A 23,506-nucleotide genomic window follows, 5' to 3' on the forward strand; every position below is an offset into this window, starting at 1 on the left:
TCAACAAATATTAAATCAGATACTTACTTAAATGAGCCAAAATAAATGAATAAATCAAATACATGCTATTGTTGTTGATTTTGATGGAAATAGGGTGGTGAGAGAAGAATTCTCCCGCGCTAGTTCTCAGATTATTCATTTTGGCGCGAGTTCTGGATGGTTGAATAAATACCTTTGTACTAAAAAGTAAAATATAACAAGGCACCGTTGATACGCACTGATTTTCAGGAAACTGCTGATACCTGTTTTGGGGTTACAAGGAGTCCCCTTTTCAATGCAAAAGAAGTGAGTTCGTGGATGAAAAGACATTCAACAAAAGCAACGAGATGAAACAATAACCAGTTTAAAAAGTAAAAATGGTGGATTAACCGAGCAATCAGTGGAGAAATGGTAAACCATTCACGAATTACCATTTTGCACGTTGTGTTGCTATCTTTCACAAGGGGCCGAATATTCCGTTCTCCAATCAAAAAACGGTCTCTACTAAGGTAGTCTAACCCTTAAACTAAATTTTATTTCCGGAAAAAAGTTCGTAATATCATTAAAAACACCAGCATCTAGTACATAAACTTTTTTTTGACATCTGTGAGTACTTGCATAGTTTAGCTTCCGGCTTCTTTTAATTAATTTTTTAGATTTATATAAAAAAGAGTGCAATCAATGAATATTCCAAAACCAGTGAATAAATATATTGTACGTTCGTAGACACAAAAATGAACGCTTTAACAAGAAAAAATGACGATCGATAAAGCGAACCGTTATTAAATACGAGGAGATGTAAAAAAGTCGTCAGTCATTGAATTCGTTACTTTAGGTGAAAATATTCGGTTTGAAATGAACGAAAAAAAAAGTGATGTGTGCAAATTCAAGATAACGCTTGCTAGAGAGTAGTGGCGGATCCACGGCGGGGGGCGACTGGGGCAAACGCCCCCCCCCCCTAAAAAAGGACTAGGAATTCGAAAAATTCCCAGGAGAAGACCACCAAACCTCTCACCCCCTCCCCCCCACACATTACAAAAAATTGCCTACAACTGTATTTTACGACTTTAATTCCTAAATTTTTCCTGGGAAGAGTGCCTGAACCCCTCTCCCCTCTCTATACTTTCATCGAAGATCGTCAAAAATTTTGAATTTTTGCAGCTTCAATTTCGAAAAATCCTTGAATCCCATCCGTATAGCTAATCAGGCCTATAGCTAGAAGTCAATAAAGAGGAAAAATTGTGAGACTTAAAATTTGAATATATATATATATTTACATTATGCGAAATTATATTGATACTATATACTATCTTTCGAATATTAATAGATATTTTTTTACTAGTAGAAATGCAGGGGTGCCCATTCTCCCAAGTTCAATGGCGCAAATCCCCCACCCCCCCAAAAAAAAATCTCAACTCTTTCTCTTCTTATTTATTTTATTTTTTAGCTCTCCTTTTTTTTTTAATTTACTTTTTAAATATATGTTTTTTTGTTTATTTATTTATTTATAACTATTATTATTTTTTTTTGAAAAGTTTTGCACTAAACTAAATAAATAAATAAAATAAAATATAAACAGAATAAAATAAAACAAATAATTTAAACTAAAAATAAATAAATCAATAAATAAATTAAAATAAATAAATTCAAATAAATACATAAAAAATAATTTAAATAAATTTAAAAATCCCCCCTCCCAAAATTTAGATGGCGCAACTTGCGCCATAATCCCCCCCCCCCCCACCTGTGGGCACCCCTGTAGAAATGCTAACAAATGAATAAATAAAATAAGCTTGCATTCATTTAAGATTTTAACAGATATATCAATTCTATTTACCACTTTCAATGTCTCATAGCCCACAAATCACGTGAAATTAAAAATTTATAATGTGATATCTAATGCTGTAAAACTTCCATTATATTAAACACTTAATACAAGCTGAATCATTGGACTCCATAATTACAAAATGACAATATCAGTGTGGCTAACCTTGGAGAAACAATTTGAGGAGCATTTTGAAATTTTGCGGAGCAGCTGGGTATATTCTGTAAAACCCAATCTAAAACTTTGAGCTTTAATGGTCATTTTAAGTACTAGCATAAAAATGATTACAGTCTGATCCGTCGAAATTTCGCGTTGTGGAAAAATATATGCATACAAATTTTTGAAAGAAAACCAAATACTTATAAACACCCCTCAAACTGCTCTAAAGCATTCCTTAACCATACACTACAGTTTCTTGCATAAAGAACTGAACTTTTACTGTATTTAAAAAATAAAACGAGCTGATGTGTGCATCACATGACTTCCTTTTCCTCCAATTTAATGTAATTTCCCCGTTACTGGCAATTTTAATGTGATTCAATAGTTTACTCTCTAAATATCACAAACAGTGGCCAAATTGAAATCAGATTTTTTTTAAAAAAAATCGCCAAATTTGTCGCCAAATTTGTCGCCAAGTTGGCGACAAAACTTGGCGACCAAAAGACTGGCGATATATTGCCAAGTGTTCACCAAATTATAACATCACGTGAGTTTACATCGAAATTAACAATGATTTCCCCCAAAAAAGGGGCAAAAGATCCCCTTTGAAGCATACGAGTGCAACTAAAAAGGAAGGTGCACTACGAGACCCCACTAGGAGTCTATGTACCAAATTTCAACTTTCTAGGACATTCCGTTCTTGAGTTATGCGACATACATACACACATACACACATACGCACATACGCACATATACGTACATACAGACGTCACGAGAAAACTCGTTGTAATTAACTCGGGAATCGTCAAAATGGATACTTCGGGCGTCTGTACGTTCCTAGGCACATATCCACGTGTGGTCAGGTTGAAAAATAAACTGAACATTCATTTGGGGGTGAGCAAAATGGAAATGAAGGCCGACTTTTGGGTGAAAATTTTTTCGCGAATACAATACTTTCTTTTTTGTAAAAGGAAGTAAAAAACTGTTATTCAACATGAAATATTTTAAGATGAACAAAATGAATGACCAATGGGAATGAAAGACGTAAAATTAAAATGAAAAATTATAATAGTACAGTAGATACAGTAACAATATTTAAGAGTTAAAAAATGAAGATAGGGATGATTTATGCTCCATGATCAGATAGTTATTCTTATCTAATTCTACATTTTTAAATACGTTTGCTTCGCCTTTATAACGTTTCAATTTGTGGCAACATCTCCTCTTCCTGATCTCTTTATTAATCCACAATACAAGAGCAGCTTCCATTTTCATAATATCTACTTTAATAGACTGCTTTGCAAGCTTCAATATTGAAACTAAGTTCTGAACTTTTACGGATATCTTTTAGTTTTGACTTTTAATTGTACGTATGGTCTTCCGCGGGAAGACTGCAATGCAAAAACCTCATCTTTTTCTAACACCACAAAAAAATCTTAAACTAGGTTTTTGGAATTTTAATATCAACATACTTCCGTAGGAGAGTTTGGAACCTCATGCCCTCGCCTAATGTCTTTAAAGAGGGCTTTCAATTGCGTTTTAGGACTTCAATTCCGAAAAAATTCCGGGGAGGAGCTCGCGACTGCGATCCCATCCCCTACGATCAATGAATATCCTCTAAGATTGCGACAAGACTGGGACAGGATTCATTAGCAGACATTCTCGATGAAATAGTCACCCGTTGAGTCCGATAATCTAGAGCTTTACTTTTTACCTTTAGCTCGTTCCGTTTTCAAGATAAGAATGCTAACCCTTCATAATTCCACTAGGTGGCACCATAGGTGGTTTGTTGTATCTCACTTTTAGTTTCTTTTGGCGATTAAATAACTCACCAGTTTTATGGCAAACCTAAGTTTAAATTGAATGAATCTTAGTTCAGATTCAGATTGCTTTAGGATTTTAGATTCATTCATGTTGAATTTACGAAGGGAACCACTGGCCCTATACTACCAGCAAGAACCATTCTTATGGTTATAATTCTATTTGTTTTATGTTAATAAATGTTAGTTTAGTTTAATTGATAGTTGTAGTGCTGTTACTTGTCTAAAACTTTGACCAAAGGAACAGACTTACGAACAATTTTAAACCTGCAAAAATTGGAGCTGCTGAGTTCTTTTATGGTTCTATTCAGTAGGCTACTTTACTGTTCCTTGACACCTCTTTTTTAAGCACAGGATCAGCCGTTCTAAAGTTTAGGGGGTGATTAGAAACTTTGGTACGCACACTGTATAGCTGAAATAATGTTTTCCATTTTGTTTTTTCCAGAACTCGAAAGTCCCGGCTTTTCCTAGCCACGACCTCTGTTCCAAAGCCATTAATAGTCGAAACTCAGCATTAACAACAAGAAGACCTAACCCCACCTTGTGTTTAACCGCGTAATCAGTGGTATGAATCGTGTAATCGAGATGATCCAGGGTTAAACCACAGACATTGGCATTCCAATCGTTTCCCTCATCTTTTAACCAATATCCGTTATTGCTTCCTGTATCCCCAATCGGATCGTGCGCTCCGATGGGGTAAACCGACTAAGCAACCGACGACCACTCTGACGTCACTGACAGTGATGAAGAATAGAGCCCCTATAACTGGAGAGGCCGACGCATCCGCCATTTTGGAGCAAACGTGCAACAGGGAAAGCTACCTTTATTGGCAATCATTCGCCAAACAGGGAACGAGGGAGTCGGAGAGCGAAGGTGAACATTGGCGAAATTTCGGAAACAGTTGGCGTCGTTTCCAGGCTGCCAGTCACTTCGCGGGCTATTAATTATCCATTTCTTTTTTCTTTTTTCATCTGCCGGAAATCTGAAGAGCTGAAATCCTTTTTTGGAGCTGTTTGCACAATTAACAGCCAAACAACCACCCATTTGACTCAATTTAACACAAGCCAATGAAATGTAAACATCAGCAGCAATGCTATCGCTACGAAGCACTGGATCAAGTTTGCTCCAAAATGGCGGGTGCGTCGGCTCCCCACTATAGGGGCCTTAGGTAAACCGATTGAGCAACCGACGACCACTCTGACGTCACTGACAGTGATGACGAAGAGGGAAACCCTTTCCCCAACGAACGAGTTTCTGAGATGACTTCATCTGACATACTCGTAGATTATTGATGATCAGCTCCATATCATACCGGTTTCGATAGACAACGGAAGGTGGACATTTATTGCAAAAACATTTCTTTCTGGTGTTTTCAGAATTGAACAATAAATATGTAGGTACTGGCTTTGCACGTACTTAGAAGTCAGGCCCGTGTCCAGATTTTCATAAAGGGAGGGGTTTTAATCTTACCAGTAGGGGGGGGGGAGAATTCAACCCCCTTACAGCTTCTAGTTTTGCGACAAATTGCCGATCCCAGTATGGCGTTTATTCACATGTAAGGACTGCTGTATTCTTGAAGGATACCTCTAGCTGTACAAGTTACCAAAGTATTCCTTCGTTTCACAGATTCGCTTTAATCAAACTTTGCTTGCTTCTTTTTAATTAAATCTGTTTACTATGTAGTATATTGCAATGAGTATTAAAAACTCTTCACAAATTCTTTTATAATGTTTGTAGAATGTATATCAGGTTGTTATGTTCTGAAATAATGCTTAATAAACTAAACAAGAAAGAGCTCTTTGCAGATGCAAATTACATAGCCAAGCACAATCACTAATGCATCTTCATAGATGTACCATATGCCAAATTCACCATAAGCTCCTTACAATAAGCAATATTCTTTCTTTGCATTGGTAGATCATTCGGCGGTTCGTCCGCCATACTTTTTCCGAAATATTACATCAGTTTGTAAGGCTTTAGTAGTTGTAAATCGCAAAAAAACTCCAGAGAAAAAATTAAAATAAAATAAAAACGCTGAACGCAAACCTTCTCATTAAAGTAAATTTAAGTCAAATATTATACATTTTCTTCATTTTGCTTCTTTTTTAAACCCAAGGGAGGGGTTTAACCCCTAAAACCCTCCCCTTGGACACGGCGCTGTTAGAAGTAGAAAGATTTGACTGTAAGCAAGGTCATCATGATCTACTCTTAACTTTTGTGCCATTTTTTTAAAGCTTTATTCAATGAATCAATCTGTTCTATTCTTACGATGGGATTTTCAAGTTTCCGTGGGGCTTTTCGGTTGGTTACACTATTTTACGGTAATATTTAAAAAGGCTAATTATTTTTTGAAAGCATTATTAATTTCGGAATTTATACAGAATAGTCCGAAAGAGAGCGTACCCCTTTTTACTTCCTTTTACAAAAAAAGGAAGTATTGTATTCGCGAAAAAATTTTCACTTCAAAATCGGCCTAAATTTCTATTTTGCTCACCCCCGAATGAATGATGGGTTTTTTTTCCGACTCAACCACACGTGGATATATGCCTAGGAATGTACAGACACCCAAAATATCCATTTTGACGATCTCCGAGTTAATTACAACGATTTTTCTCGTGACGTCTGTATGTACGTATGTATGTGTGTATGTGCGTATGTGTGTATGTATCTCGCATAACTCAAAAACGGTATGTCCTAGAAAGTTGAAATTTGGTACGTGGACTCCTAGTGGGGTCTAGTTGTGCACCTTCCCCTTTGGTTGCATTCGCATGTTCCTAAGGGGGTCTTTTGCCCCTTTTTGTGGGGAAATCAGTGTTAATTTCGATGTGAACTCAAGTGGTGTTATAATTTGGCGGACACTTGGCGATATATCGCCAGTCTTTTGGTCGCCAAGTTTTGTTGCCAACTTGGCGACCAATTTGGCGACTTTTTTTTTTATTCTGGTTTCGATTGGCCTGCGAGATCATGCGATTTGACTACGATGGACTATTTTTTCTGGGGCTGTGTGAAGTCTCAGGTCGACACCGATAAGACAGAGACGATTGACGCCTTGGACAAGAACATTCGCCACATATCACTCACATACGGCCCCCGTTGCTGCAAAAAGTGATAGAAAATTGCACTTCCCGATCAGACGTTCTCCAAGCCAGCCAAAGTGGCCATATACCAGAAATCACATTTAAATGAAAATGGCAAAGAATCATCTTTCGAATGAAGCCAAATTCATGGCGATTTATATCATTTAACGGTGTTTTATTTGAACTTAAAATTCTATAGATCTAAAAAAAACACCCTTTACGTTAACTTCTCAAAGCCTCCTATCAGAACAACCGAATTCGTGTGTGGTCAATGCAAGACTCCTGCTGGAAGCAATTTTTATGAAGAACATGGACTCGATTTCTATATGCCATGCAGTTTTGAAGTTTTCAAGAAGAAGTATTTAAGTAGGGTAACGGCAAGAGACAAGGGTCCAGGACGGTCATTCCAAGCTCGTCAGCTTGTGGGATCGAGATTATCGCTCACGTGATCGGTTGTGATGTAGAGATGTCACAAGTAGTATTCTAATGTACTAGAACTTAGCTTGCGGCTAGGTTCGAGTAGATTGGAATACTACTTTGCAACATTTCTACGTCGCAACCGATTACGTAAGCGAAAATCTCGATCTCGCAAGCTGACGAGCTTGGAATGACCGCCCAGTAACAGACAGTCCTAAGTTTGGATTTAAATATTAAGAATTTTAGGCGGGTAAAGCCGATGTTGCTGCGGCCAATGAATACGGTGCAATAATCTAGTGTTTGTCACAGTGAATTTCATGAGTCAGTTGGTATTTTTCAAGGCAGTGGTGGAAGGCACCATGACGTTCAGACCATCAGACACCACGAGGTCAGCCGGGGTTTCATGTTCATTTGAATTAAATCAGGTTTTAGGTCTAAAAGTAAAGAACTTTTGCACATTTTGAAGACAAAAAGGGGATTTGTCCATGATTCGTCCTTTCCTCATCCTATCTGTTAATGGATATATCATCAGATTTTTCGGTGTCTGTTACGATCGGCAGGGCCTGATTACCGCACAGGCAGACTAGGCCTAGGGCCCAATCTTCCTAAGGGGCCCCAAGTTTCTTGAAGAATTATGCATTGCATTGCAACTATATGAAAAATACACGTACTATTTTTAAAATAATTAAAAAATTATGTCTTATTAATGGGAAAAAAACTTCCTTAAAGGGAATTTTTAATCATTTTGCCAGTACTGAATTTACTTTGTCACAATTATGAGGGGCCCCAAAGGGGATTCATGAATACACATGATATACATAGTTCTGTTCTGTCACTTCTGATCAAACAAAGAGGCCTCCAAAACTGCATTCTGACGTGCCCTAAACCTGTAAATCAGCCGCTGCATAGTCTTCAGGGGGGCCTCCAAACCAATGTGGGCCTAGGGACTAACTTTTAGTTAGTCGGGCCCTGGGGATCGGACCTTTTTTCAAAATTGAGCAAGTAAAAAAAGAATGAACTCATTCAGGGGATCCAGGAGCAGCAAAACGTGAGATGAGATGCAGTTGCATGAGAGAAAAATAGTTCAAAAAAGTCTAAATACATTAAAGGCTCAGAAAATTGAGTTAACCTAAGAGCGATGTATTAAGCATGTCTGTTACTGGTGCCGTTACACTAGTATTTTTTAGCTTTGTAACGGACGTACTGTTTGACCACGGATTGTATGTAATTTGGCAATCTGCCAAGTAAGGACTATTCCATCTGAATGAATCTAGCAGGGGTGAAGGGAAAATAACGATGGGATTTTGATGCACGCGTTATATAATGTCACTTATTCATTTATTGCATTCTCAAAAATAAAATGAGGGGAAACAAAAATAGTTACCATGGAAACAACAGAAAGAGAAGAAAATATATTCATTTCGTTCAAGAACGTAAAAGCCAAATGGTGAACTCAAAATTTTGTTGTGAATAAATAAATAAATTAACTTTTGCCGTGAGAATATGGATCGAATGTACTTTAGATTTAAAAAATGTTGCTGTGAGCCAATTTTCATTTTTACAAAACCAAGGCTAAATAATAGAGAGGCAAAAGTGCACATCCTTAGCAAATCAACTAACATCCCTATAAACTAATAGATACGTCCATTTCCGCCTATAAACCGCCTTTCCATGTAATCGATGGTAAGACAGTATCTTATGGGATACGTCTGTTATTGAGCAAAGAAATGTAAGTGAAGTATCATTTCTAAAAACTTTCCAAATTTCGTAACATTACATGATGTAGTCCGTGTTCTTCATGCATTTACACCAGGACTGCGAAGTTGGAGGACTCCGACTCCAGAGTGTTGGCAGAGTTGAGGACTCTTCGGAAGAAGAACCGACTCCGACACTTCGAAGCCTCGGACTCCACAGCCCTAATTTAAGCAAGGATCTAACATATTCGGAGCCTTAGCAAGGTGCTTCGTGAAGTACGTCCATCCATGGCCTCACTAGATGGCGCTGACGCTCAACGGGCCTTGACAATTTATGACTTTTCTGTGTTAAACCGAAGCAGCTCATGCATCCACCAATCAATATCGACGTTTTAAAGTTTGTTTAGTTTTGATTGGACGACGCCCATATTTTGTAGTAAGTAACCGCCCTAAAGCCAGGGCTAAGGCTGAAATACTTAAAATACACCGTCAGCTCAGTTATTGCACCCAAGGACTGCAGTTTCGTGCTTTTTAGCACTCATCAGCCCGGAATAGGAATCACATGAGCTGGAGGCGAAAAATCTCTTAAGGGAGCCAAGAGAGCCAAACAAACTGGTAGCTAATGCAGAATTAGCAAACCAGATGAGCGACCGCAACAATGGTGCGGTTCAACTCAAAGATTGATGGCAAAGCTAAGGTATTTTGTAGTAAGTTACCGCCCTAAAGCCAGGGCTAAGGCAGAAATACTCAAAATACACCGCCAGCTCAGTTATTCCATCCGAGGACTGCAGTTTCGTGTTTTTAGCACTCATCAACCCGGAATAGGAATCACATGAGTTGGAGGCGAAAAATCCGAAAATTGTTCGCCTCCAGCTCATGAGATTCCTATTCCGGGCTGATGAGTGCTAAAAAGCACGAAACTGCAGTCCTCGGATGGAATAACTGAGCTGGCGGTGTATTTTAAGACGCCCATATTGACCGCAAGAGGCGCTGAACAGGACCCCCGAATCCACCAAACAATGGCACCATAATAGAGACAGGGGTTCTCTTTGTTACCATGAGTTTCAGCGATTGTCACGGCCTATAAGAATTAAGTGGAGCCATGGTCCACCAAAATGGAAATTGTCCGTAACATTTGAACTGTACTCACCCAACACCACGTGGGCCGACTTCAAAGCCAAATGAGGACCACCTGAGGGGGACGGAAGAGGAAATCGAGCAACCACAACAGTAACGCCACAGCGACGGCAGAGGCGACGAACAGGAACACTTTTCGCGCCATTTTACGCGCAGCTTTAGGATCGAACATTTTATCCGTAACACAAACCTTTTCAATCTTATTCCGCAATTCCACAAACCGCTTATTCCACAAACCTTTTAAATCATTTTACGCGCAGCTTTAGGATCGAACATTTTATCGGTAACACAAACCTTTTAAATCCTATTCCGAGAAGCAGGCATCATCGGGAGGAAGGCGTCGACGGAATGTTCCGATTCGATCGAGTTCCTTTCGAAAGGGCGGCTTGGCTACTCCCGGCTAAACAAAATGACTCATCACTCTGAGACGTCGTGCATTAACTGGCCGCTACTAACTACCTGCCTCTTGAACATGAAAAAGGATCGAGACATTAATATTGAGAGCAATAAGCAAGCTTGACTGTTGAGAAAGCTAAATTTAATGATCGTTAAATATATATATTGTTTTGTGTAACTTGATAACTACACGTAAAATCACCAATAAATCTGACGACAAAGAACCGACGGAGCCGAGAATTGAAACGAAACCAGATAGGTTGTTTTGCGAAATCTCCTTCTGAAACGACAAACCGTAAAATTTGTATTTTGTAACTTGTCTCGACCTATATTTCATTCCTAGAACATGAAAAATTTCGACCGAGATCACTCTGGCTGTTTGTTATGCTTGAAATTGGCGTTGGGGCTGAAATGAACTTTTTGCAGCTACAATTTTAAACTGCGTCAAGAGTCAATGAAGATACAGTCGGACCTCCATATTTCGAAGTAGCAAATTGCCGGAAAAAAATTCGATGTATAGAAATTTCGATATATGGAAACAATCTTATTTTATCATAAAAATCTCCTTAAAGATTAAAATTAAAGCTAATTTTCGTGTATGAAACCCTATTTCTAATTTATACGAGCATCGGATTAAATGAAAGTTAATAACTAAAAAATTAACATTTTTGCTCCTTCATACATCCTCATTCTTCAGCAATTCAACTTGATCCGCAACATGAGGGGATTTTCCTTTTGATGATGTTATCGAGAGAAAAGTAAAAAACCAATCTACTTAACCTGAATGATTTTTACTGAAGCTGAAAGGACGAGGAGTGATAACCAACAGACAAAAGGGATAGCTTGAAACTACAGTGCTACTGGTTACAACTAAGACTTGAAATAAAAGTGAGGAAATTGAAGAACACCAGAACGAAACAACGACCTATCTACACACCCCTAAACCATAGATTCCTCATGAGTTTCATAGCAACCTTTAGTGAACATAATTTTCTCCCGTAAACTTCATTTTTCATGAGACTAAGTCTAAAACGGAAAAAAAAAAAAAAAAAAAAAATCTACGTATGTCTCGAATTTTTTTTCGATCTATAGAAATTTTTTCGATATATAGAAACCATTTTTCTATTTAATGAACATAGAAGTTTGCTGGGATGTATAGAAAATTTCGATATGTGGAAGTTCGATTTATGGAGGTTCGACTGTATCTTCAATTCTTCAAAATCGGGGTGAACACTTAACACTGCCACACCTATCTTCCATCAAGGTCCCCGGCTAGCTTCTTCCTAGATCCGGCACTGTCAAGAGTGTACTTGTACTGAGAAAATCTTCTTGATTTGAGCTGTTAGTTACAAACTTCAAAAACTTATTTTGAAAATCTATTTTACTGATCCAGAGAACGGCAACCATGGTATCTAAACCGGAATCGAGCTAGTTTTTTGACCAATCAGCTTTCGAGTTCAGTGTGCTTATGTGCCTATTACAGATAAGTTATTGGTTGAAGCAGGGTTTCCAACTGCTCCGCAAAAATAGCGAAACTCCGCAGCTCCGCTGAAAAGTTATTTTGTTTCGCATTTCCCGACTGAGGGTATTCAAGTATGACATAGTGTTTAAAGCTGTTTTTTTTTTTCTTTTCATGCTATTTAAAATGATTATCCTAAAGCTCAAAAACAATTTTAGATAAGTGTTTTTAGTTTTTATATTTAATTTTATGCAAAATACCGAGCTGCTCCGCAAAAATTCTAAACGCTCCTAAAAATCACCACAGATGCTCCTTAAATTGTAACTCCAAGGTTGGCAGAGCCCGATCATTCTGATATTGGACGTGGGGCACAATTCTGTTTCAGCCCCCCCCCCCCCCTTAGAGCCAATTAAGATCTTTGAAGACCCCTCCCCCATTCCCCACTTATACTACATAATGAAAGAATAAAATATGTTGATACTTTCATATTAACACAGCCATGCTAAATTGGGTGGTACCTCATATCACAATATAGTATATACGTACATTTAAAAAGTAGAAAAGATATAGTATACGATAATTATATAAGATGTGGTTAAACTTTGCCCGTTGCAGTAAACCATAAATATCTACAATATAACTTTTAATAGTAAATACAGACTAAACTTGGAGTGGTTCTGAGATTTTCAAAAGAGATAAATTTTTTAAGAGGAATATTTATCTACAAATAAGAGATTTTCCCCTTGTCTTGGCATTAGCTAAAATATCAATAATATCATTGTACTCTAAATTCTGAATGAAATTATTATTTAAGCATCATAATGATAAGGATGATAGCATTTCTTTCATTCTTTTTTTTTTGCAGCATTTCTTTGCTGCAAAAAAAATATCACAAAAGAGATTTCACTTTTTTAAGAATCAAAATGATCGTTCTGCAGTGCAATTAGATATTGGCATTGTTGAAAAAATGCGTATAATAGTCTCAACGTTTGGAAACCCCGAAGAGAGGTGTGTACTATTAACGGCATGTAGGAGGATTTTGGGCTCCCTGAAATTTAAGAGGAGGGGCCTGTGCCCCGCGTGCTCCTGCGGCAATCAGGCTCTGAAAATTGGCAACCCTGGTTAATGGCTTCACTGGTGGACCGCAACTGGTCAAGCGACACGGGAAAGATTTTTATTTGTGTATCGAAAATCATGCGATGGACACATCAGTATAAGTAAAAACTTGATTACAACTTGCTGCCTAAATTTTAATGTTCATGACTAAAGGGACAAGTTTCATGTCCCGTTTTCCCCGCACATACTGATACCCCGAATAGAATTTCTTTTGATACCCCGGCAAGTCAGAGTGGAGCTGTTAAGCGTTTTCATACCAGTAAACTGAATCGTATATACATTTTTACGATATTTTATGTTTTCCCGGAACTGAAAGGGTTTTTCCCATAACCTCTAACATGTGGTCTAGCGAAAAAGGCGCGAATTGCAGTTCTTAAGGCAATGGTGATTTTCAAGTGAATTGAATGAAATTCTGCCAAGAATTTCACTTTTATTTGAAATCAGCACCAAATGTACTCAAGGCAATTTAGTACATTGAAAAATGACACCAATTCTTCTTTTTTATTTTTATTTATTTACTAGTGATACCCGCACGGCTTTGCTCGTAATAGCAAAATCAAAAGGTCTTTTGGTTCGCCTGTATATTTACAAATAATGTATGGTGAATTTTCTCGCCAATTGGCTTGTGCCCACGTTACGGTTCCACGTTATTATAATTTCGTATCTCGCCAATTGGCTTGTGCCCATGTTACGGTTCCACGTTATGATAATTTCGTAATTTATTCGTCCATCTTATAATAGTTTTGTTCTTAAAATTGGAATAGAAAAAGAACAAAATCGAATTTTCGAAAAATCGCTTCGAGGTGCACACCCCCATGCTACATACTAACTTCGTGCCAAATTTCATGAAAATCGGCCGAACGGTTTAGGCGCTATGCGCGTCACAGATATCCTACAGACATCCAGACATCCTCCGGACAGAGAGGCATTCAGCTTTATTATTAGTAAAGAGGATGCAATGAAATGGAAGTTGCAAACGATTTAAGACTTACTCGCTTTAAATAAATATAAGATCAAAAACTCGAGCACGAGAACCAAAATCCAAACACGCGGGCGAAATTTCGAAGATTCGAAGAAAAACAAAGTATAACTGGTTACAGATTCAAAAAAAAAAAACCAGAGAAATCCTGTATTTTATTACGAACAGTTTTTTTCTGTAAAAAAAACGGATAACTTCTTCAAAATTTACAGTTTTTTTTTACAGTGTATACAGGCGAACCAAAAGACCTTTTAATTTGCTATTACGGGCGAAGCCGTGCGGGTATCTTTACTAATAATAAAGCAGTAAGTCTCTCTGTCCGGAGGATGTCTGGAGGATGTCTGTAGGATGTCCATAGGATGTCTGTGACGCGCATAGCGCTTAAACCGTTCGGCCGATTTTCATGAAATTTGGCACAAAGTTAGTTTGTAGCATGGGGGTGTGCACCTCGAAGCGATGTTTCGAAAATTCGATGTGGTTCTTTTTTTATTCCAATTTTAAGAAAAAAAGTATCATAAATTACGAAATTATCGTAACGTGGAACCGTAACATGGGCCCAAGCCAATTGGCGAGATACGAAATTATCATAACGTGGAACTGTAACGTCGGTACAAGCCAATTGGCGAGAAAATTCACCATACATTATTTGTAAATATACAAGCGAACCAAAAGACCTTTAATTTTTTCTATTACGGGCGAAGCCGTGCGGGTGCCACTAGTTACTAATAATAGAGCAGAAAGTCTCTCTGTCCGGAGGATGTCTGGATGTCTGTAGGATGTTTGGATGTCTGTGACGCGCATAGCGCCTAAACCGTTCGGCCGATTTTCATGAAATTTGGCACAAAGTTAGTATGTAGCATGGGGGTGCGCACCTCGAAGCGATTTTTCGAAAATTCGATGTGGTTCCTTTTTTATTCCAATTTTAAGAAAAAAACTATCATAAATTACGAAATTATCATAACGTGGAACCGTAACATGGGCACAAGCCAGTTGGCGAGATACGAAATTATCATAACGTGGAACTGTAACGTCGGTACAAGCCAATTGGTGAGAAAATTCACCATACATTATTTGTAAATATACAGGCGATCCGAAAGGCCTTTAATTTTTCTATTACGGGCGAAGCCGTGCGGGTGCCCCTAGTTATTAGTAAAGAAGATGAGGATACAACTCCTAAGAAAGCAATAAATGTCATGCGTGTCCAGGGAAGCCTTGATTAACAATATTAATAGTGATTACTTTTAATATTGCTGTTGTTAGGCAACGAATTTTCCTAAGAATGGTTTTTATATTTAATCATTGAATAGAGAAATTACATGAAATTTAATGTGTTCCACCATAACTTTTTAAAACTAAGTTCTTTAGCAATAAATTATAGCCTAAGTTGTTCCCCGATTATGTAGCTATCTATGGTGAAAAAATGGTTGAAATTCGTCCAGTAATTTTGAAGTTTACCCCGGACATCCGGACAGAGATTAGCCCTTTATGTATAACTAGCTCTTGCCCGCGGCTTCGCTCACGTTGATGTATTTTTTTTTCAATTGATTCAAGTTAATGGTCATTACAGGCAGAGGTGAAATAGTTACCAAAACATTGTTTGTCTCTAGTTTCGCCGACATTTCAAATTGTCTGTCCCCTTAAATGTATCAAAAGGTATGATTAAAACTGAAAATTAGGGGGAAAGGGAGTAAATGAAATGTTGGCAAAACTGAGAAGAAACCCAAAAATCACAAAAAATAAATCACGAAAACGTTCAGGAGGACGAAAAGAAGTCAGTTTGGGTAATTCCCAAAAAATCCAATTCGAAGAATAGGTCAACTATTCTTAAATAATGTGAAACAGTTCCCTTATAATCCCGATCTCCATCAAATACATAATATCTAGCGCTACACCGGCAATCTAAATTATTGTATGATGTGTAACTTCATACCGTAGAAATCGTCCCAAAATAGGGTCAACAATGATGCTACCCGAAATGTTTCCAATAAACAGTAAAAATTTGGCAATTGTTTGAAATTGTGTGCAAAGACAAAGCAATGGAAGTTTTTGCGCTGTTTATGAATTTGCGAATTAGTTGGCGAATTATTTTACGTGTTAACAAATTTAAAGGAAGAAATATCAAAGAAATGGCGATATTTGGTTACATGGTGAAAACCGAGAAACAGTATTGCGTAGTCTTAAGCTTCAAAAACAGCGACAGTTGAAAAAAATGCCAAATGCCTTAGCTATTGAAATGATTCCACAAAAAAAGTTTGGCTAGATTCCAGCTGATCGATTAAATACCCAGTCAATACAAATAAATAAAAAAAAACATTAATTGCCTCAAAGTTGCATTAAAACGGAAAAAAAATCAGCCAAATCCATGTATTATTTGCCAATCTTGTGCAAAAATCTTACTTCAAGATTTGACTTGAGAAAAGCCTTGAACAGTCACGAAAAGCAAAGATAGCCAACAATACAACAATAGTCATTATCGACAGGGAGTTGAGATGATACACTAAATATTGTATTGAGTTAAGGAAAGCCTTCGAACATGGAACTAAAAAGCTCATAGCTCGTTTTTTATTCTACTTAGAAATTTCGAACAGGTGCCATCTTCAGCAGAAAAATCAGAGCTTTCGATGGACATATAATGTTAATATGTGCAAGTATTTTTTCACCCCCATATTAGAGAATTTATACGAAAATTGTGTTTCATTGCTCCCCTAAGGGGGTTTTGCCCCCCATAATAGGACGAAAACTACCCTATGTGTTATTCTGATGCATAAGCTATATTATTGTAAAGTTTCATCAAAATCCATTCAGTAGTTTTTGCGTGAAAGAGTAACAAACATCCATACATCCATACATCCATACAGACAAACTTTCGCATATATAATAGTAGCAAGATTTATTTATTTATTTATTTATTTATTTTTTGAGCAATCACGATTGCTTATTGCTTTCATTTGACTGTTTTGATGACCTATGATTTTATTTTCCCACCGCCACCCTCCGCACCATCACCGTCGACCGGCTCCTCACGATGATGCTCCTATAGCGAAAGCCGTCTGCAGGTTGCATCCATGTCCTACACACACGCGCATACATACACGCACAAACACATGCACACATACACCTACACACACATACACATATATACCTACACACATACACAAACACATACACACACGCATACATACAAACACCTACACATACACACACACAAAAACATACACACAACTACACACACATTCATGCCGGCACACAGACCCAAACACATGTGCCTACCCACACATACACATAACCCCCCCCCACACACACATTCATACACACAACTACCCACACACTTATGCCAGCACGCAGACACCAACACACATGCCTACACTCACATACACAAACACACATGTCTACACACAAACACACATACCCCCACACACAACACACATACCCCACACACAAACACACACGCCTACGTACACACACTCGTGATTGCGAAAATATAATTTGAATTCAAAATGTCAAAATTCAAATTAATTTTTCTTTTTTATTTATTTATTTATTTGAGCGATCACGAATTGCTTATTATCCTCACTTGCCCAAAGAGGATGTTGCTCTGATTTTTCATGTTGCCACGACGAAGAGAATCAATCTAGCTCGTTGTTTTAATATTTATTAAGAGGGCACATTTTCTTCGCCATGGTTTCAAATCGTTTGCGTTCATTCAAGGCCTACCTTAAGCAGATTTTTAAAAGGGGGGTCAATGGGAGCGCAAAATTATGTTTTCTTCTCGAAAAAAATAACAACATAGATGAACTAAAAAACCAAAACGTCACCTAAATACAAATTTTCCATATTACTAGTACTCTTCATTTAAGATGGATAAATAAAAGCACATAACGTTTATACACCGTAAATAATCTCTATGACAAGTATACCAGCGGATATCGGCCATAAAATCTTTCATCTTCACTACCGCATCCTTGTCACCATTTCTTCTTTTATGGATGTGCCTCGAATTACCTATTCTAGAAAATGACCAGTCACACTGTGACGGGTGCGAATTTCTTGGCCGTTCACTCCATTTGTAGAAATAAGAAACTCGACACGTAGGATCGCCATTCGTGAATGCAAAAAACATAATTTGAACTGAAGACGTCAAAATTCAAATGATTTTTGAGCAATCACGATTGCTTATTGCTTTCATTTGACTGTTTTGATGTACTATCATTTTATTCTCCCGCCAGCACCCTCAGCATCACCACCGTCGACCGGGTCCTCACGATGCTGTTCCTACAGCGAAAGCCGTCTCCAGGTTGCATCCATGTCCTACACACACGCGCATACACACACGCACGTACAAACACATACACACACATACACAAACACATACACACACACGCATACATACAGACACTTACACATACACACACCCACACATTCATGCCTGCACACAGACACAAACACATATGCCTACACACACATACACATACCCCCCCTCCCACACACACATCTACCCACACACTTATGCCTGCACACAGACACAAACACACATGCCTACACACACATACGCATACCCCCTATACACAAACACACATACTCCCACACACTAACACACATACGCCTACATACACACACTCGTGATTGCGAAAAACATAATTTGAATTCAAGATGTCAAAACTCAAATTAATTTTTTTATTTATTTATTTATTACTAGTGGCACCCGCACGGCTTCGCCCGTAATAGAAAAATTAAAGGTCTTTTGGTTCGCTTGTATATTTACAAATGATGTATGGTGAATTTTCTCGCCAATTGGCTTGTACCGACGTTACAGTTCCACGTTATGATAATTTCGTATCTCGCCAATTGGCTTGTGCCCATGTTACGATTCCACGTTATGATAATTTCGTAATTTATGATAGTTTTTTTTTCTTAAAATTTGAATAAAAAAAGAACCACATCGAATTTTCGAAACATCGCTTCGAGGTGCACACCCCCATGCTACATACTAACTTCGTGCCAAATTTCATGAAAATCGGCCGAACGGTTTAAGCGCTATGCGCGTCACAGACATCCTACGGACATCCTACAGACATCCTACAGACATCCTACAGACATCCTCCGGACAGAGAGACTTACTGCTTTATTATTAGTAAAGACTAGAAAATCGCCCATCAAGGTATGACGGTAAAAAATTGCTTCTCCAAAATTGAATTTGATAGTTGAAATTTTAACCCTAAACTCCAGTGGATGAACTCTAAACTCCAGTAGATAGCAATTATATTTTTCGTTTCTTCCTTCCCCTGAAATGTCACAGTCTTAGCAGTAAAACAGTTTAGTGACCGAATCCAGTTCAGCCTCGTCAAAAGAAAGCCTTTCCCTGCATGTCAAATATTACCGGAAAATACTATCAAATTATCCCGCCGTGGAGCGAGTTTCATTGTTGATGACCACTGGAGCGTTACTCGATCATTCGCTACCATATATATGAGGATTGTTACTATTAACACGATTTTATTAGCTTCACCTGCATGTATGTATGTATCTTGTAACAGAGTCTTGCAGCTCAAATTTCGCCCACTTCCTGCGATCGGATTCTTTTGAAATTTGGCACGCGACCTCAGACCCCATGACAATGCAATATTCTATAATCAAATTAACTCTTTTAATTGTTACTTTCCTCCGATTTTAGTCACTATTTTGGCGTAAATCCAATAGTATGAAAAAGGAAAAATTTTAAAAAATACATTAAAAAATGCTCGCAAAAAATATTTAAAAATAACTACAAAAACCTTTCATTTTTTTTGCATCAGACAAAATGTGTTCCTATGTTTCGAGGTAATTAGAACATGAAAAATAATCGTTTTTAACTCATTTCATGCCAAAATTTAGGTGAGCCTTCAATTGCTGATCAGACCATTGTTGAACAAAACTTTTATTCAAATGCATCTCAAATTTTCAAAGTAATATAAATATGATTTCCGCAAACATACATCGATGACTCACAGTAGCTTTCCATCGGGGTGCCCTTGTCTTAACTTCAAGATATTACCTCGCACTCGTTTTATAAATAATATCGTCGCCTGATAATTCTCCAACACAAGACTAAAAAACAGAAAAATAAAAAAAAAAGTTTAAAAATCTAAATAAAAACACGCTTTCGTAACAAAATGAACTAAAAAGTGAAAAATAATCTTTGGATGAGAGTAGTCGACCAATCACTTAATTTTAATGTCATACAAAAAAGCGTGGGGGGCTTCTTATCCGTTGTTTTGAATTTCTTCCGTTTGTTGTCCATGCAAAACTGTAAATAGACAGCACCGCACGGTTTTTTGTGTTACATTAAAATTAAGTGATGGGTCAACTACTATTATCCAAAGATTATTTTTCACTTTCTAGTTCATTTTACTAAGAAAGCGTGTTTTTTTTTTTTTTTTTTTTAGTTTTTTAAACTATTATTGAGCAATCACGATTGCTTATTGTTCTCACTTGACTGTTTTGATGTCCTATCATTTTATTTTCCCACCGCCACCCTCCGCACCATCACCGTCGACCGGCGGGCTCCTCACGCTGCTGCTCCTATAGCGAAAGCCGTCTCCAGGTTGCGTCCATGTCCTACGCACACGCGCATACATACACGCACCTACACACACACACATACACACACACAAACACACACACATACACACACACGCATACATATAGACACCCACACACACACACATACACACAACTACCCACACATTCATGCCTGCACACAAACACAAATGCCTACACACACATACACATACCCCCCCCCCCCCACAGACACAAACACACATGCCCACACACATACACATAACCCGTACACACAAACATATACCCCCCACACACAAACACACACGCCTACATATACACACTCGTAATTGCGAAAAACATAATTTGAATTCAAGATGTCAAAATTCAAATTAATTTTTTTATTTTATTTTTGATCATAAACTTTGTTTTTCAATACACACGTGCAAATGCGAAAAATTGGAAACATTTATAAACGTCCAGGTTTTAAAGACAAGAAATAAACGGTCACATTATTCATGACCCTCCCGCATCCATGTCGATTTTTTAGTCCTTTTTTCCCGCCGAGAACCCATTTCCGCGAGCGAAGGTAAGGCACGTCAGACGATCCCAAGGCCAAGAGCAGAAATGCAAGAGATCATGCGTTATTACGAGCGCAATTAGTTACATTCCGACAGGTGTCACAAAGGGCGCCGTCTCTTGCTCTCCTCAGGTGTTCTATGTCCTCAGAGAGAATAATTATCTGCACTTTTGCCGACAATAGTGATTTCGCTTCCTTTTTGTTTCCCGCTAACGATCCTTTCAACGCCGTTTCGTTGTCGTTTACCTGTGCTTTCGCATTGAGATCCAATAGTCACCAGGGTCAAGGAATAAAATCTAATTGCTCCAAATGCGGGGCCGGATTTGGAAGTGTGGAGGCCCCGGGGCAACAAAGGAGATCATCATATTTTCGAAAATATCCGATACTTTGATATATATTCGAATATTTATATATATATGTATATATTAGATATTTTCGACCCGTGAAAGTTAGGATGTTTTGTAAAAATTTTATTGTGGGGGCCCCTTTGTTGTGGAGGCCCCGGGGCAACGAAGGAGTGGAGGCCCCTAATCAGGGTTCGAAAAGATCATCATATTTTCGAAAATATCCGATACTTTGATATATATTCGAATATTTATATATATATATATATATATATATATATATTAGATATTTTCGACCCGTGAAAGTTAGGATTTTTTGTAAAATTTTATTGTGGGGCCCCTTTGTTGTGATGGCCCCGGGGCAGTAGCCCCACCTGCCCTCCCCTAAATCCGGCCCTGATTTCACGCCGTCCGACCCCCTTTTATTCCCATTTATTATTCCAGGGGCGCGTCTAAAATTAAGATCATTCTCGCGAGCAGGGGTGTGCACTAGAGATGAGTTCGGGCTCATTTTTGAGAGCCCGGACCCGCCCGAGCCCGAAAATTTGTAACCGAGCCCGCCCGAGCCCGAGTGATATTGTCTCGGACCAAAATCCGAGCATGAAGGAAATTTCCTTGTATCCAAATTTGAGCCTTCCACAGTCTGACATGATCTCTCTGTTAATGAAAAATGTTACGTCGAATGTTCTTCATTAGCAGAAGTTTCGAAATTTTCTTTAAGTGCTCCTTTTCAATTCAAATGCATTACTGTATGACATATATGCAATAGTAATCGCAAACAAAAAAACACTATAAATGAATGTTAATTAATTAATTTATTTCTTTTTGGCAGGGGGGGGGGCTAAACTTGACATTGATTGAACTGATTTAAATGTTCCTTTCATTTTCTCACAGTAGGAAAATGTTTATTTGCTTTGAATTTGTATGGAGATCGGCGTTTGAATATCTGTGCTGGATACGTTATTACGAAGTATATTTACTGCAAAGTGAATAATATATTTCATTTTAAAACACAAATAATACCGTGTATATATACACTTGACATAAATTTAATGTAAATGAATTAAATGCCATTATATATATATATATATATATATATATATATATATATATATATATATATATATATATATATATATATATATATATATATATATATATATATATATATATATATATATATATAGTGGCGTAGCCATGGGGGGATAGGAGGGTCAGAACCCCCCCCCCCCCATTGAGCCCCCAAAAATAATTTTTTAGTCGAACCTGTTTTTATTTATTTAATTCAATTGTGTGTGTGTGTGTGTGTATCAACTCGAGGGCATAGCTTTACTTTAAACTTCAGAAAAAATTAACCCCCCCTAAGGATTTTTTCTCGCTACGTCACTGATATATATATATATATATATATATATATATATATATATATATATATATATATATATATGCGTGTGTGTGTGTGTTGGTTATAAATTTATTATTAAAAAATTACTTTAAAAGAACTTAAATATGTATCAAACGAAATGACCTACACCCACTCGATATAAATTTAAGGCAATAACATTTACTTACCTACGCAGATACAGATATACTTGCAGATTTAAACAGTTCTTGGTAAAACAAACTCAGTTTTGTAGTACCTATTTTTTGACTGTTAATAAAACATTGAATAGTAAAAAACTTCATTAGATTTTCTTTCTTTTTTTGTATTTCTTCATGGAATTTCGAGTAGAAGATGGATTGAATGAGTGCTCTTGCTTCGATTCCTCTGACAACGAATAATCGACAAGGCATATGTTTTGATTGCTTAAAAACAGCATTACCGAAAACTCATTTATGTTTCTGTGTAGAAGATTCTTTGGGCACTTTTAAAAATAACGACAAATCGCCTCATGTTCCGCACTTTGCAACAAAGCAATAAATATCCATGAAAGTTTAGGTGAAAGAAATGCTTCGTGTGTTAACAATGGCTCTCATCGAATAACTAAAG

At 37.5% G+C, this 23,506-nt stretch overlaps 1 protein-coding gene across 2 annotated transcripts in view; it reads right to left on the reverse strand.

The window, feature by feature from the left end:
- LOC129217675 (uncharacterized) overlaps positions 1 to 10,542 on the reverse strand; it is a 147,236-nt gene extending 136,694 nt beyond the window's left edge. For both annotated transcript variants that reach the window (XM_054852007.1, XM_054852006.1), the window contains exon 1: positions 10,403 to 10,542. The gene's annotated coding sequence lies outside the window, so the exon portion shown is untranslated. The remainder of the gene's footprint in view (positions 1 to 10,402) is intronic.
- Positions 10,543 to 23,506: the final 12,964 nt, after the last annotated feature.

This window comes from Uloborus diversus, chromosome 2 (genome assembly GCF_026930045.1).
Source record: "Uloborus diversus isolate 005 chromosome 2, Udiv.v.3.1, whole genome shotgun sequence".
Lineage (NCBI taxonomy): Eukaryota > Metazoa > Arthropoda > Arachnida > Araneae > Uloboridae > Uloborus > Uloborus diversus.